We start from the raw sequence: 13,369 nt of genomic DNA on the forward strand, positions 1-13,369 counted from the left end.
TCGTAATATTAGGGCCTTCAATCTTGCCCAGATTTAAAGAAATATAGCAAAATAATCGGGAATAGGGTCAAAGAGGGATCATGGCTGTGGTGGAGACCATTGCAATGGATTGCGGAGCATTTTAGACCAGATGTTTTTGGACGTACGCTGACAACACATAGCACACGCCCGTTACTGTCACCTACATTGGAATGCAGCCACTGCAGCCAGAATTCGATCCTACAACGTTGGGCACAGAAGTCGAACACTATAGCCACTTTGCCACCAGAGCGTGTATCGTCTAGTATGGCACCCAGTTAAGGCCACATACACTCGTCAAGGAGGTGTCGGCTGAGCCATCCACTACTACCAACGGGCGCCCTTCACATTGACCGTGCGTGTTACTTAGTACCTTTTCTGTGTTCCCTGCTCCTTTGTTTGCTTCATCCCCTCCCCTACGGCGTTCTTCAGGGGTCTACATAATAGACTACTAAACAACTAATGGACGGATGTATGCAAAATTTGGCTAGCGCATCATGTTTTCAATCCTAAGACGAATACAGCAGCTTAGCTCAAATCTACGGAGCCATCGCGGCGAGTTGAAAGAAACCGCTCACAGAAAGCAGTAACGAACAAAGAGCTCGCCATGTTAGCGGCGGTTATGCAATGAACGGAGTCACTTCGTTTTGCTAGCACATGGTGCTTTACTAAAAGCGCGATGACCTTGTACTACAAGGATTCAGTGCTATGCGGTGAAACGGCGATGGCAGTACCGCGCTTCTGCAGCATCATGAGTGTAAGTGATGTTGGCGCACTCGTCGCGGAACCATCCCTATGACCGTTGGCCCGTTTCTTCATTGTTGCTTTGGGCAAAAGTGTTCTTACAGCTGGGACGCGTTTCAGAGTAACATTACGAAGCTGAGCCGCCAAACAGTTTCATGCAGTTTTAAATCACACAATTTTTGTTTATGTTGTGAACCACGGTATAGTTCCTTTGATGATAACTATAGAATTGCACATTTCTCAACAAGCTCATCAACATTTGGTTTTGAGATTCCGCGAAATATTTCACGACAAAATGGTTGTATTTACCTTTGTTAATTCAATAATCAGGGGCATTCCGAAAATTTAGGGGACGGGGATGCCGACATGCTGAGGCGAACGAACGCTTCCAAAATAAAGAAATGAAACACAAGACGCATTTCAAAGGAGAGATTTGTTAAGCAAGAGAAATGTCCTATAAAAAAAAACGGACAAGAGGAGCACAAGCACGGGCACATACACGCGACTGTCTGTATTCAGAAAAAACACATATTTTTAATTTTATGAATGCGAATTCATTGCCTAAAGCGCTCACGCTGGCACCATTTTTTTCTTTTTTATGCAATTTGATTGATATATCGCTTACACAGTTATCTATTGAACACTCAGTAAAAAAGCCTCTGCCAGCTCAAGTGCCGTCTGGTCACGACCGCCCCTCAAATTTTCGGATCTAGCCAACAAAGGCCGGTATGGCCTACCAGGCGTGCGAAAAGACAATGCGCCGCAATGTAAGTGAAATATGACCATTTTCCGTTCATCATGGAAAGCTGGCGTACGTCCAGTCGATCATTTATGCACCGATCCGCTTGGCCTATGTATACTTTTCACATGTAAGGTGATCTCATGCATATCCCCCACCGAACACCTGCCAATCTGCGTGGCGTGACACTGCGTGCATTCTCGCACGCATCTTTCCGTGGAGACGATCCAGGGGCAAAAAAAGGCCAACTTGCGGGGCGCAGAAAAAAATTACCGGCAGAGCGTAGCGATTGGCTACATTCTTTAGGTTGTGGGACACCCTTGGAATATAGGTTACAACCATCGGTCTGATCTTTGGTCGACAGCCACCTTCGTGGGGTGTTCCTGCCTTCAATCTTTTCAAGAGGCTTCTCTGCCACAGCGACCACGATCGAAAAGGCGAAACCAGACTTCAGTAGCCTACCAACCTAGTCGTTCAGGCTGTCATTGACCGGATGAACACATGTCTTTGGCGAGGCTTCCGTAAGGCACAACATACACTCTAAACATGGTAACCTTCGGGTAACCTTTTTAAAGGTGCGCATTTTCACATTGAAGAATACCTATAATTTAAAGGTTACATGATGTAACCTTTCCATTTTTAACTTTTGTAAAAGTTACAAATGGTAAAGGTTACATCTTTTCATGCATAGGTTACGCAACGTTTTTAGCGCTGTAGCCTGTACAAAGATATACATCATTGAGTTAGGCATAGCTTACATGCTACAAAATGTGTAACTTTTGTGCGCCACAATGGCTGGCCTAAAATGGCAAAATTATCCTTGCAACTTGCTGAAGGTGATGAAATACACAGCTCTGCTGGATTTCGATTCATATAGAACAAAAATTGGTGAAACAAGATAATAGTTTAAAAAGGAGAAAAATGACAAACATCGGTACATGACAGTCAAATTCTTCATTGGCTCCAACATTTTCAAGACTAGAGGTTATACAAAACCACAAAACTTCCAAAATATTGTCTACATTATAGAAAAACTATGGAATGTAACAGATGCAGGTTAGTTCAAGGTACAATTTTTGCAAACTTCTCGCAAAAAATATCGCAGTAAATGAGCATGCAAGACACTGAAATCTAGGCCCATATTACACTATTACTGTTGCCATGCCAAACAGAACCACGTTGAACAAGAAACTCAATAAAGCGAGCTCAGATCAAGTCTCGCTTCGAAAAGAGCTTGTCAACAGCATATCACTCTTATTGAAATTTAAATAAAAAATAGGCACTGTAAATGTAGTGAAAAACGAACAAAATAAAAGCCCAATTACTCAAGACCAAGTGCCAAGTCAACTTGAAGCACAACAGACAAAATGTAAGTGGTAAAAATATCAGAGAAGGCAATATTGTGATCACATATTTTATCACACTTCTTAAAAGAAAGATTAAAACGACTACAATAAGAAATCAAAAAGGAGATACAAGCAGTACAGATAACATGAGTGTTTTAATGCTTGCGGCTACATACAAATCTAAACAACAATCACTCGATTTAAACATCATAAATAAACAGCACAAAGACATATATGTATACCTAAGAGCTTCCAGAGGTGCGTAACATTGGCGAATTCCTTCATGAAAACAAAATCCCTTCATGACTTCTCCAGTCACTTTATTAACAAAGAACAATAACATGACGAATCACTCGTAACATTTTACAGTGCTATAAGCCTGACAACACTCGCATAAGTACATGAACTTGTGTACTGCAGTTAAAAACAAAAACTCGCTGAGTTAAGCTCTAGAAAACATACCTCAACATATTAGAAAGTGAAGAATTGAAAAGCATTTTTTTCCAGAAAATTAGAACAAATTACCCTTTTCCAAGAGCATACAAAGACTCTTAAGTCGGTTCGTCAATAGTCTACGTGGCACTACCGTGTCTGGCAGGGCAATCTTCTGCATCAGGGCGGAAAATTACGGCGGATAGTCGAGCATTTATGTAATACGTCACCAGGCAGAAGTTAAGGGCACGCTCTATAGGTTGCCACTGCTGGTCGAGACCACTTCCTTACTACTTCCAGCGTAAACGCAAGTGTGTTCAGACCAGGTATATACACGAGGTGCAGTCACTTGCAACTTCAGGCAGCGGGATCTGTGGAATGCTAAATTAGAGCCAGTGAGCAACCATTCATACTTAAAGCATGGCTGATATTTTCACTAGACTGAAACACTGTACACAAAAAACACCAAATTTTTCAAGAGGATTTGATAATATTAAAAAAATAGGTTTTTCATCATGAAAAGTCAGGATGCCAAAAAAACTGTAAGATGAATGAGTAAGAAATATTTCACAAACCTCGTTGATGAATGCGTGCTTGGAATGGCCTTGTAAATGCTTTATAATGGCAAGAAATGTGCATCTGCGTCCTTCTTTGGAAGAAAATGCTTGAGCTACTGCTTTAAGTTTTCTTTTTATATCTCCAATGCTCCGCTTAAATCGCAGTTCCACTTCAAATGCACAGCGGGAAAAAGATTGTTAGAAGGAAGTGCAAATCAATCAATTAAAGCAAGCATTCTTGAATAAAAGTTCATAAATTTGAAAGCAGTTGTCAGTATTTTAACAGAAATAAAATTTCTTTTTCCTCATGCATGTAAATCTGATTGCAATTTAATTGGGTTTTCAATAAACTCATTAATGGTTTCACACATCACAAGACCACACTTCTTCACAAATCGTAATTTTTTAATCAGCTGCCTGCTATTTACTGCAGCAGGGTATATGGTAATACTAAGTTATTATATTCTTGCAATGTTCTCTTACAATATTTTGCAGCAAGAATTACAGGGGCATGGAATCATCATGGCATTTACAACGGTCCTCGTGCGCTATTTCAAGCAGGCCTCGTATTCTTTCTGCGTCGAGGGCCACTGTAGTCAGGTCATCAGATCTCAAGGCCTAAAACACGTCACGATAAGAAGCAAATATGAGGTGTATGTGCATAATTATATGGCATTAGAATTGTGCATTAGAGCTAACCTCTAGCTCGGCAACAGCATTCTTTTTTGTGACCGCTGAAGAAGGCATAGAATAAGTCGCAAGTGCTGCATTTTTCATCCTCCTGTGTTTCTGCACTTTCCGGGCTACTGGCAGCCTCCTTATGTTTAGGTTCTAAAAATTATAAAGACACTATTTTTCTTACTGCAGTGGTGTCGACAACCTTGACAGTCGTGCATTTTAAGCACCTGAATAAACTTGCAAGTAGCCAATACATATCAGTATATAGAACATTGATGTTGATTGACTAATGAAAGGAAAATTTTATGTGGTACTAACTGGTTGAAAGTATATAAATGTTGGGACTAATATCATTAACTCTCTGTTGAATGCAGGAGGATTAATATACATATTTAAATATAGAGCATAGCAGAGAGTCTTATCAAAGACAGCACCTCCTTTGACACCAAGAGCCTATGAGGCGGACCTAAGTTGTGAATGCATATTAGTACACGAAATAACAGTATGAACAGCGGATCTCATTCAAAAGCAGCATAACCTTGCTTTACAAATCAGCTACGCTAAATTGTACTTACATAAGCACGGGTATTTGTATCAAAAGTTGGCTTTCAGCTAGGCTTTTGCTCATTCCGCAAAAGAAGTGGATATTTTGAGGCAAGCGCATCACCAAGGGCTTTGTACATTGAGCGCCTTCCACCTTTGTTCCCACTAGTAATGAAATTATGTTCACTAGAACGAAAATAATGCGACCGTTTTAAGCAACGAGAAACTTCTTTCTAGCCATTGCCGTAGGAAACAGGCAATGTTGCAGTTATGCAATATCTTAATGAGCGACTTATATAAAGAAATTTTGATTAAGATTTAGGCTCAGGTTAAATTATACCTGCTCACAAGATGGGTTAGGCTTTTCAGCATTGAATAGAGGGACCGCAAAAAGGGAAAAAGAAATATTCCATGACTGCTTTCCCAGTGAATTGTAACTTGCTTAACTAAGCATTTTGAAACCAGTTGTGGATTCTAACTCACTCACTTGCGATGGAAATTTTCTGCCACGTGTCCTAATTTGTGACTTCTTACAAAGCAGTAGTGCATTAATAAGTCCTGCATTAAGTTTTGCGGTCCCCTTATAATTCAGAAAAATATTTCAGCGAGTACTTTTGAAAATTGCTAGAAATATTAGTCAAAAGAGAAAAGCAATTTTAGGAACATACTCTGAGCCGCGGCGAATACAACATGCTGTAACCTTTCTTCCTACTATACTTATTTCCAGTCACTTCAAATTTACTAGTTAACTAATAAAGCAACCAAATAGGGTGGCTGGTGCCAATGGGGAGTTTGTACATTGTAAAAAAAAACATTTTTAATACGCTATCACAGTTACTCAGAGATTCTTTTAGCACAAAACCTAAACTGAACGCGGCAAATGTATGAAAAAATAGGTGGAAATGCAGTGACTACAGCAATACATTTCATCTACTCAGTTCGATTATATCATGCATCTTCTTTTGCTGGTTCGCACAAAATTAACAGCCACGTAGTTAGCTATGAGTGTCGTATTCTTTGCACTAGGTAGAAGCAAAAAAAAAAATGCACATGACTTTGCAAAATGCAAAATAGCAAATATGGTTCGGATAGATGTCATTGTTATTGTAACACGCAAAAAGAGGATCACGTTCCCACCAAGCTTATTGGTCATTAAATGAGTGTTTCGTTGCTTCGAAAACTGATTTGACACAACCACTGGCCCCTCCAATATAGGCGAATGAGTGAGGCTCAGTTATTGCCTATGTGACCAGAGGAACGTTTTGAGAATAAATTATACTCGGCAAGAGTGACAGTTTGTGCAGGCAATTAGCTTTATTAATAAAGAAAAGTACTTCTTATCATTTACCCCAACACAGCCATCCGACTACAGTACAAAAACATGACAGGTTTCTCAGAGACCTAGTTACTGCAATAAAAAATAATCCATTATTATAATTGCCTAACACGTGTCGATTTGTCAATTGCACATATCTTTCAATGCTTTTTTTATGTTCCAAAAGTTTTTCAAGGATATATTGAAAGTGTTCGCTGAAACGCTCGGTATATCAGCAAGGTGCACTACATTCAACGAAGAACAAACAAGAAAAACTTACTCTAGGAACAATGCCAGTTCCACCCGAAGCTGCCGCGACAGCTTTTTTTGTGACCTGTCCGAAAGAGCTTTCCATTGCATGATTGGTTGAGCACACTATTATAATTCTGGCATGCTTGCAAGGAGCCAAACTACGAATTACTAAAAGGAAACAAACTAAGGTCTATTCAATGAAAACCTGCAATAACACACTCAAGTTCTTTTTTGCTTTCAGTAAGCAACATCAGGAATAAAACATTCTGAAACCACCGGCATTATAACAAAGGTGACTCATAATGACATTTTGTAATAGCATACAAACAGTCATCTCTTGCATAAGTATGCAATGGCCAGGGAAACAAAAGACGTTCAGGTTTGATGACATTATGAGGTGTCTTCATAAGTACAAATGCATTCACTCGCTTTGAATAACTCACTTTGGCCAAGACCAGAAGAGTGATGAAAATCTTTCCTTCCGAAGGTAGAAATGTCTTACTTCACCAAACATTGGAAGGTAATTTTGTTCAAACACAAGCACATCAGAAATTGAGATTCTGACACCAGAGACAAAGTCTGAACGCATGGACATAGCTGTTCGGCCTACAGCAGCAGGATGCAGTCCACACGGCAACAACGCAGAAAATACAGAGGCCGACCACCTGTGGTGGAACCGAGAGAGCACGGAGTGTGCTCGTTCAAATTCTGCCAGCTGATGCGCCCCAATCTCCCACAACGCTTACTCTAATTCACCGAAGAAAATGTACGCGCTCTGGCTGCGTTTTTGTGTTTCCCTTTTAGCACTTGTGTATTTGAACTGTTGAGTTAGAAATATACGCAGACGGATGATGAAATAATACCAGCTTTCGAAGCGCTTCTCCAGGGTTCGCAACGAGACTTCGAATGTCCACCAGCGCTCGGTAACGCGAAGCTGAACATCTGCGAAGCAGCTTCGGTTTAACTGACGGCCTGTACTCGCTAATAACTGATACTACATGGTTCAGCCCAAGCTTGCCACAGAGTAGACGCGCCTCTTTTAGAGGCCAAAGAAATACGATGCTGGTTGTTTTCTGCTCGTAGCTTTTCTCTTTCCAGTTTTGTTTTAGGCGCAAAGTAGAAAGAAGCAGGGTTCCTTAGTATACTGTCAACGTTCAATGAAACAATAAAGGCAGATCTCTCTGGGTCTTCAAACGTCTACAAGGCTTCAAGTGTCCAGGGGCGCGCGGTAACACGAAGCCATACAGCTGTGTAGCACCTTTGGTATAGAACCGACGGCGTATATGTTCGCTGATAGTTGATACGAAATATTTTCACCACATATGCGTGCTTCTGCCATAGAGGACAAAAGCAACTTTTCGGTATCGATTTTATATATAGCTTTAGTTTTTCTGTGTTTGATGTTTTGTTTTGACAACTATAATGCAGAAGTAAGCCGGTTTCCTTTAACGATATCACGAGCCTACTTAGTGTCTCTTGTTGCTTTTCTTACAATGAAAACAAGAACAGGTGACTACAAATCTTCTTCTCAGTAAGTTCCGCTTAAAACTCAGAACGTGCTAAGAATGCCTAACTTGAAATAGTGCCGAAACGTACGAGACGTGAGAGTTTGCCCACGTTGACAGCTCTGGAGACTCATCTAGGTCGTTCGAACTCATCTGGATGCATGGTTCACGAGCCAACAAGCCAACACTAGTGCTTTCAGTAAATGCTATTATATTGTAACGAAACGTTCGTCCGTGACGGCAAGACGGCTCCGCCGCTTCGAGGAAGGGGCCGATGGACGGCAATAGTTAACTTAATCTATTAAGATGAGGCCGAACATTAGTTAAATGGAACGAACTGATATAGATCAAACAACAGAGCAGTCAGTCATAGTACGCAACATCTTCTGAGCAGAGGTCCCCTGCTGCACCTCGGGTGGTCGCCGTTCCTGTTGGACTTTGCGCCAAAACCCATCTGAAATACGACTGCTCAGGATTTCGGGCACCCTTTTGGTGACCAATCGGTAATGGCTTGTTGGAGCCAATGAGAAGGATTTATTTAAAAGCGAAGAACTAATAGCACGCCAGTGCCCACGACATTCTTTACTCTCGAGCACCGCGTAAATTCCAGAAAGACGCGACGCATATTCGCTTGATACACAAACACACAAAAACCCCAACCGAAACCCAACGAAAGCAAACACGATCGGTAGAGCACGCAACGCTCCGCCCGTGCTCCTTCCAGTCGCCATCCGTTTCAAGGACATTCGGTCTGTCACGCGGTGCGCTGTCCAAAGCCATAAATTACCGCGCCCGCAAACCCCAAGGTGACCGTGTATTAAAATATTTTCGTTTCGACGAGAACTTACTCGCTCCTCTGCAGCCGGTTAACCGTTTTGCTCGTAAACCTTGAATTGGCAGAGAGTTGTGGAGTAATGCTGTGATAACTCTGCTGCCGCCTTCATTTAAACAGCCGCGCATGCGGTTTCGTATCGACTTATAGTACAGAGATTTAAAGGCAGAGTGTGCGCAGGGTTAGGAAGATACGTCCCTCATGCCTTTGACGGATCACCACTTATTTCGTGGTCGTTGCATACGGTGCCTGGTGCAGTGTAGTTGAAAAAAGTTTCTTCTCGATAAGAGAAAGGGGATGGGGGATATGCAGGAAGGAGGTGTCCCCACTGCAGGGCCCCAGCGGCTCTAACGCATCAGTCAAGAACACTATCTCATGCACTGCATAAAACATGGACTACGCCTGCACATGTTCTGTCAACCGCCACACAAATACTGCAACCCGAGGCGGAATGAAGCTCCAAGGGTGTGAAGCACAATGATTAATAAACAAGTTCTAGAAGTGCCGTTTAATATCGTACCGTAGCCCCACTCTGCAAGAGTCCACTTTCATGAATACAAAAAACATGCCTTATACCAAGCACAAGTGCACATAAAAGCCCGCATCGCCGAACAAGAAAAAACTGTTTCACAAAAAACAACAAGAACTTGTAGGCAGAAATTACAAATATGTTTCTTGAGCCCACTAACCTTGGAAACCACTAGGCTGCGGATTATGCTGCGGCACTTCAGCAACTCCACTGTCTTCCTCTGGGCCACCTAGGTAAAATACGAAGTAAAACGCGAGACAGAATCATTTGGCAAAAAAAATCACACCGTCTGTACCGCACTGAATCGTCAGCAGGACATGTTGCATATAGTTCGGTGGCGCCAAACTTTCAATATTACTTTTTATGTGCGCAGTTGTATCGCCAAAATCTTATGGTGCACCAATCAATCCATAATGAATTAAACGACGTGCAAGTTCCAGCATTCAGATTCAAAACGAAAGTACCGCCGTGCGTTTCAAGCGTGCTCTTTTGTAGGTATGCAATAACGCGCACACGCATGCAAATAATCAAGAATTAGCGCTGGATTACCCCCGTATTATCGCACCTAATGACCCCAAAGACATACTGCGACAATAGTTTAAAACCAATATTCTGGATAACCGAACTAATTGACAGAAAACTTCGCGCAATAGGTGACTAAGGCACTCGAAATACTGAACCAGATATCGCTTCGAAGTGCACTCAACGAGCCTTACAAATGAAGCTTCTCTGGCAAACAGAGAAAATACGCGCTTCAACAAGCATGAAACAAATGACTTCGCAAGTCTTTATTGTGCACATGGTAAAAAGGCCACTCACCCAAGTCCATTATTCTTCCATGAATCCCTGGAACGTGATTGAAGCAGTCGTAACGAATGGCGCAGCGTGCGGAGCCGTATGCCGAGCACACGACGACGTAGCGTCTACAGTCAAAGTGAGGTTCGTTGCAGCTGCCGCGCAGTGTAAGTACCCCACAGCTCCGTGCTGCTTAGCGGCATTACTGACGCGGTGCGCCCCAAACAAGCCACTTAAGAAACGACACCAAAAGATGGCGTGGTTCACGAACGGTTCCAAATCTAGCTTGAAGAACAAAGCAGCCTCCGCAACACTGCAACGTCCGCGCCTTCCAGTTGCCCAGACTTGCCGGCGTGCAACGATGCCAAGCGTGAAGCCGGAGCTTGCTTTTCATTGGGTGAAGCGCCGGACCTGTGCGCATGCGCGTTTCACGCATACTGGAGCGGCCGTCATGTAAAATTTTCAGTAGTTCTTTGCCAATGACTTGATTCTTGGGCGCCGCCGTTCGTACCGTGGGCGCATTACGCTTTGATTTGTGATATATATTTGCCACCTGAAATGATACATTGGAAGTGTACGTACAGAGCCGCAAGAAGACAAGTCGAATCGCGCACTCGGCTGCCCGCAAATGCGGTTACGTACGCTGTCGCCTTTCCAGTCGCTGCCCTTCCATATGTCTGCTTTTTGACCATTAAATGCGGCCGTTGTTATCGCGTATTAGTTCGAGGACGATGAGAAATGGGCTCTATCACAGGCATCAAGAAATTGGGTGTAATTTCAAATATTTGTTTATTAACGCTTATTCGCGCAATAAAACCGGAACAAAACATGATTAGGGAAGTACACGTTGGGTTTCTTTCCAAAAGTCATGGATAGGAATCGAAAATTCAAGATGTGATCTCTCATAATCAGCCGTAAAATAATGCATTTGCATTGCGTTCGCAGCCTCCTTTGGTAAAAGTGAAGACAGATATCTGATGACGCGCGATTCATTGTGACTGAAACCCAAAACAGTAGTATCGGCTTCATGCGATAGCTTACGCTGATATATCCGGCGTATTAAAGCCGGTCGAAACCGCAGCCCCACTGCATCCGAAAAGCACATTCTCGCACATAAAGCAGCATACATCTTCTCTATGTGCACATCTCCTCGCTTGTCGACGCATACAGGTTACCGTGCTGCTCAAAGGTTACTGCACAAAGGTTACTTGGCATTTTTTTCATTTTAACCTTTGAAACGGTTGACTTTTGGCCGTTGTAACCTTTGGGCACTACAAAAATAAAGAAAACACAATGAATATATAAAAAAAACCCAGTTGTAACCTTTGTGACAAAGGTTACTCACGTCCAAAAGATACGTTATTGGTTACTGTGTTTAGAGTGTAGGGCCGCCGCGGTGGCTGAGTGGCTAAGGTGCTCGGCTGCTGGCCCGAAAGACGCGGGCTCGATCCCTGCCGTGGCGGTCGAATTTCGATGGAGGCGAAATTCTAGAGGCCCGTGTGCAGTGCGATGTCAGTGTACGTTAAAGAACCCCAGGTGGTCGAAACTTCTGGAGCCCTTCACTACGGCGTCTCTCATACCCTGAGTTGCTTTGGAACGTTAAACCTCCATAAACCAACAAACATCGCAGGTTCCACTGTTTCGGCGCTCTGTCCGGGCCATGGTGACCGCGAAAACGGCGCCCGAGGCCACCAAGCAGCACCACACTGCACTGCCTGGCGCTCTTTCCTATGCGCAATTTGTAAGCCGTGGACAGAGGCAGCACAGCCAGCAGCTCCAACCGCGTGGCCGGCAGAGACCGGGCCCGCGCACATCCTGGCAGGCACCATCCGCACCTGCTGCCGAAATCCCAGGCCAGCCTCTGGATGAACGCGATCGCGAAATCGAGAAGCTGAAGCTCGCTCAGCGGGCACTGAGCTCCCTGCTTCCGGAAGGATCAGAAGGCCGCCTGGCCTGCTTAGAAACTGCAGGCTCTCCTCAATAGGATGCTGAACAACATGGCTAGTCGCCGGGCTCCACCACAGATCCCAACAATCCTGCAGTGAAATGTCCGCTCTCTTGCAGCGCGGTACTCCGAGCTCCGCTTGCGAATCGCGGAAAGCACGCCGGAGGTAATCGCGCTGCAGGAGACATGTGTGCTGGTCCACGATGGGGAGCCCCAAAAGCTACGTCGAATACCATTCGGCAACCACATACGAGGAGATGTCCTGTGCTGCAGTGCCCTGTGTCGACCGCTTCCTTCGGCCTGGGAAATCGCGGTCTCCGGTGTATGTGCGGCAGGATGTGCAACATACTCTCGTCGGCTCGGCGGCGGCGACAACCGATGCCCAGGAGTGTGTGGTGGTGACAGTGCGCGTCGGTGGTGTTGACAGGTCGGAGGCCTGTGTTTACGTGCTCCCACCTATCGCGTAGAACGCGCTGTATTTTCGTGCTGTGCCCCGCACCAAATAATCTGCGGTGATTTGAATGCTCATCACAGTGCGTAGGGAAGTGCGCACTACTCCGCGCTGGGAGACGACCTGCACCACGCAGCAACGCAACTGGGACTCACCCCCTAGAACACCGGTGAGCCCACCTTTCGACGACGCGGAACACCCGGCTCCTGCACCGATGTTGCCTTCGCATCCAGAGGCATCGAGGCGACATGGTGCCGATCAACATTTCTCTGGGGCTCGGATCACTACTCCATCCTGATTGACCCCAATGCGGTGGAGGCTCTCGCCACACTCTCATACTCCATCGTGATCTGCAGTGGGTTCTGGCAGGCTGCAGCCGAGGCGGCCGCCTCAGGCGTCCCCTTTTTCACGAGTTTGGTTCGGAGCGCCCTCCCAGCCACCCGAAGAGCAGAAGTGAGGGCGGGGCAGCCCACACCTGACAACAAACTGCTCGAGCTGCGCGAGAAACGGAATCGTACAGAGCGACGGGCGCGACGGACCGACAGAGCAGCCGACTGGACGGTCTGCAACCGCCTGGTTGCGGCAGCGCGCCGCCACGCCAACAAACTATACTGTAGGCATTTTCGCTCTCAGCGCAACACAAACGGGACACAAGATGAAGGACTAGCACAAACAGGCGCTGTTTGTG

The 13,369-nt window shown here is 44.6% G+C and overlaps 1 pseudogene; it reads right to left on the reverse strand.

Annotated features, from left to right (window-relative positions):
• Positions 1-3,636: 3,636 nt before the first annotated feature.
• On the reverse strand, positions 3,637-10,319 carry LOC144121259 (uncharacterized; annotated as a pseudogene).
• Positions 10,320-13,369: the final 3,050 nt, after the last annotated feature.

This window comes from Amblyomma americanum, chromosome 1 (assembly GCF_052857255.1).
Source record: "Amblyomma americanum isolate KBUSLIRL-KWMA chromosome 1, ASM5285725v1, whole genome shotgun sequence".
Lineage (NCBI taxonomy): Eukaryota > Metazoa > Arthropoda > Arachnida > Ixodida > Ixodidae > Amblyomma > Amblyomma americanum.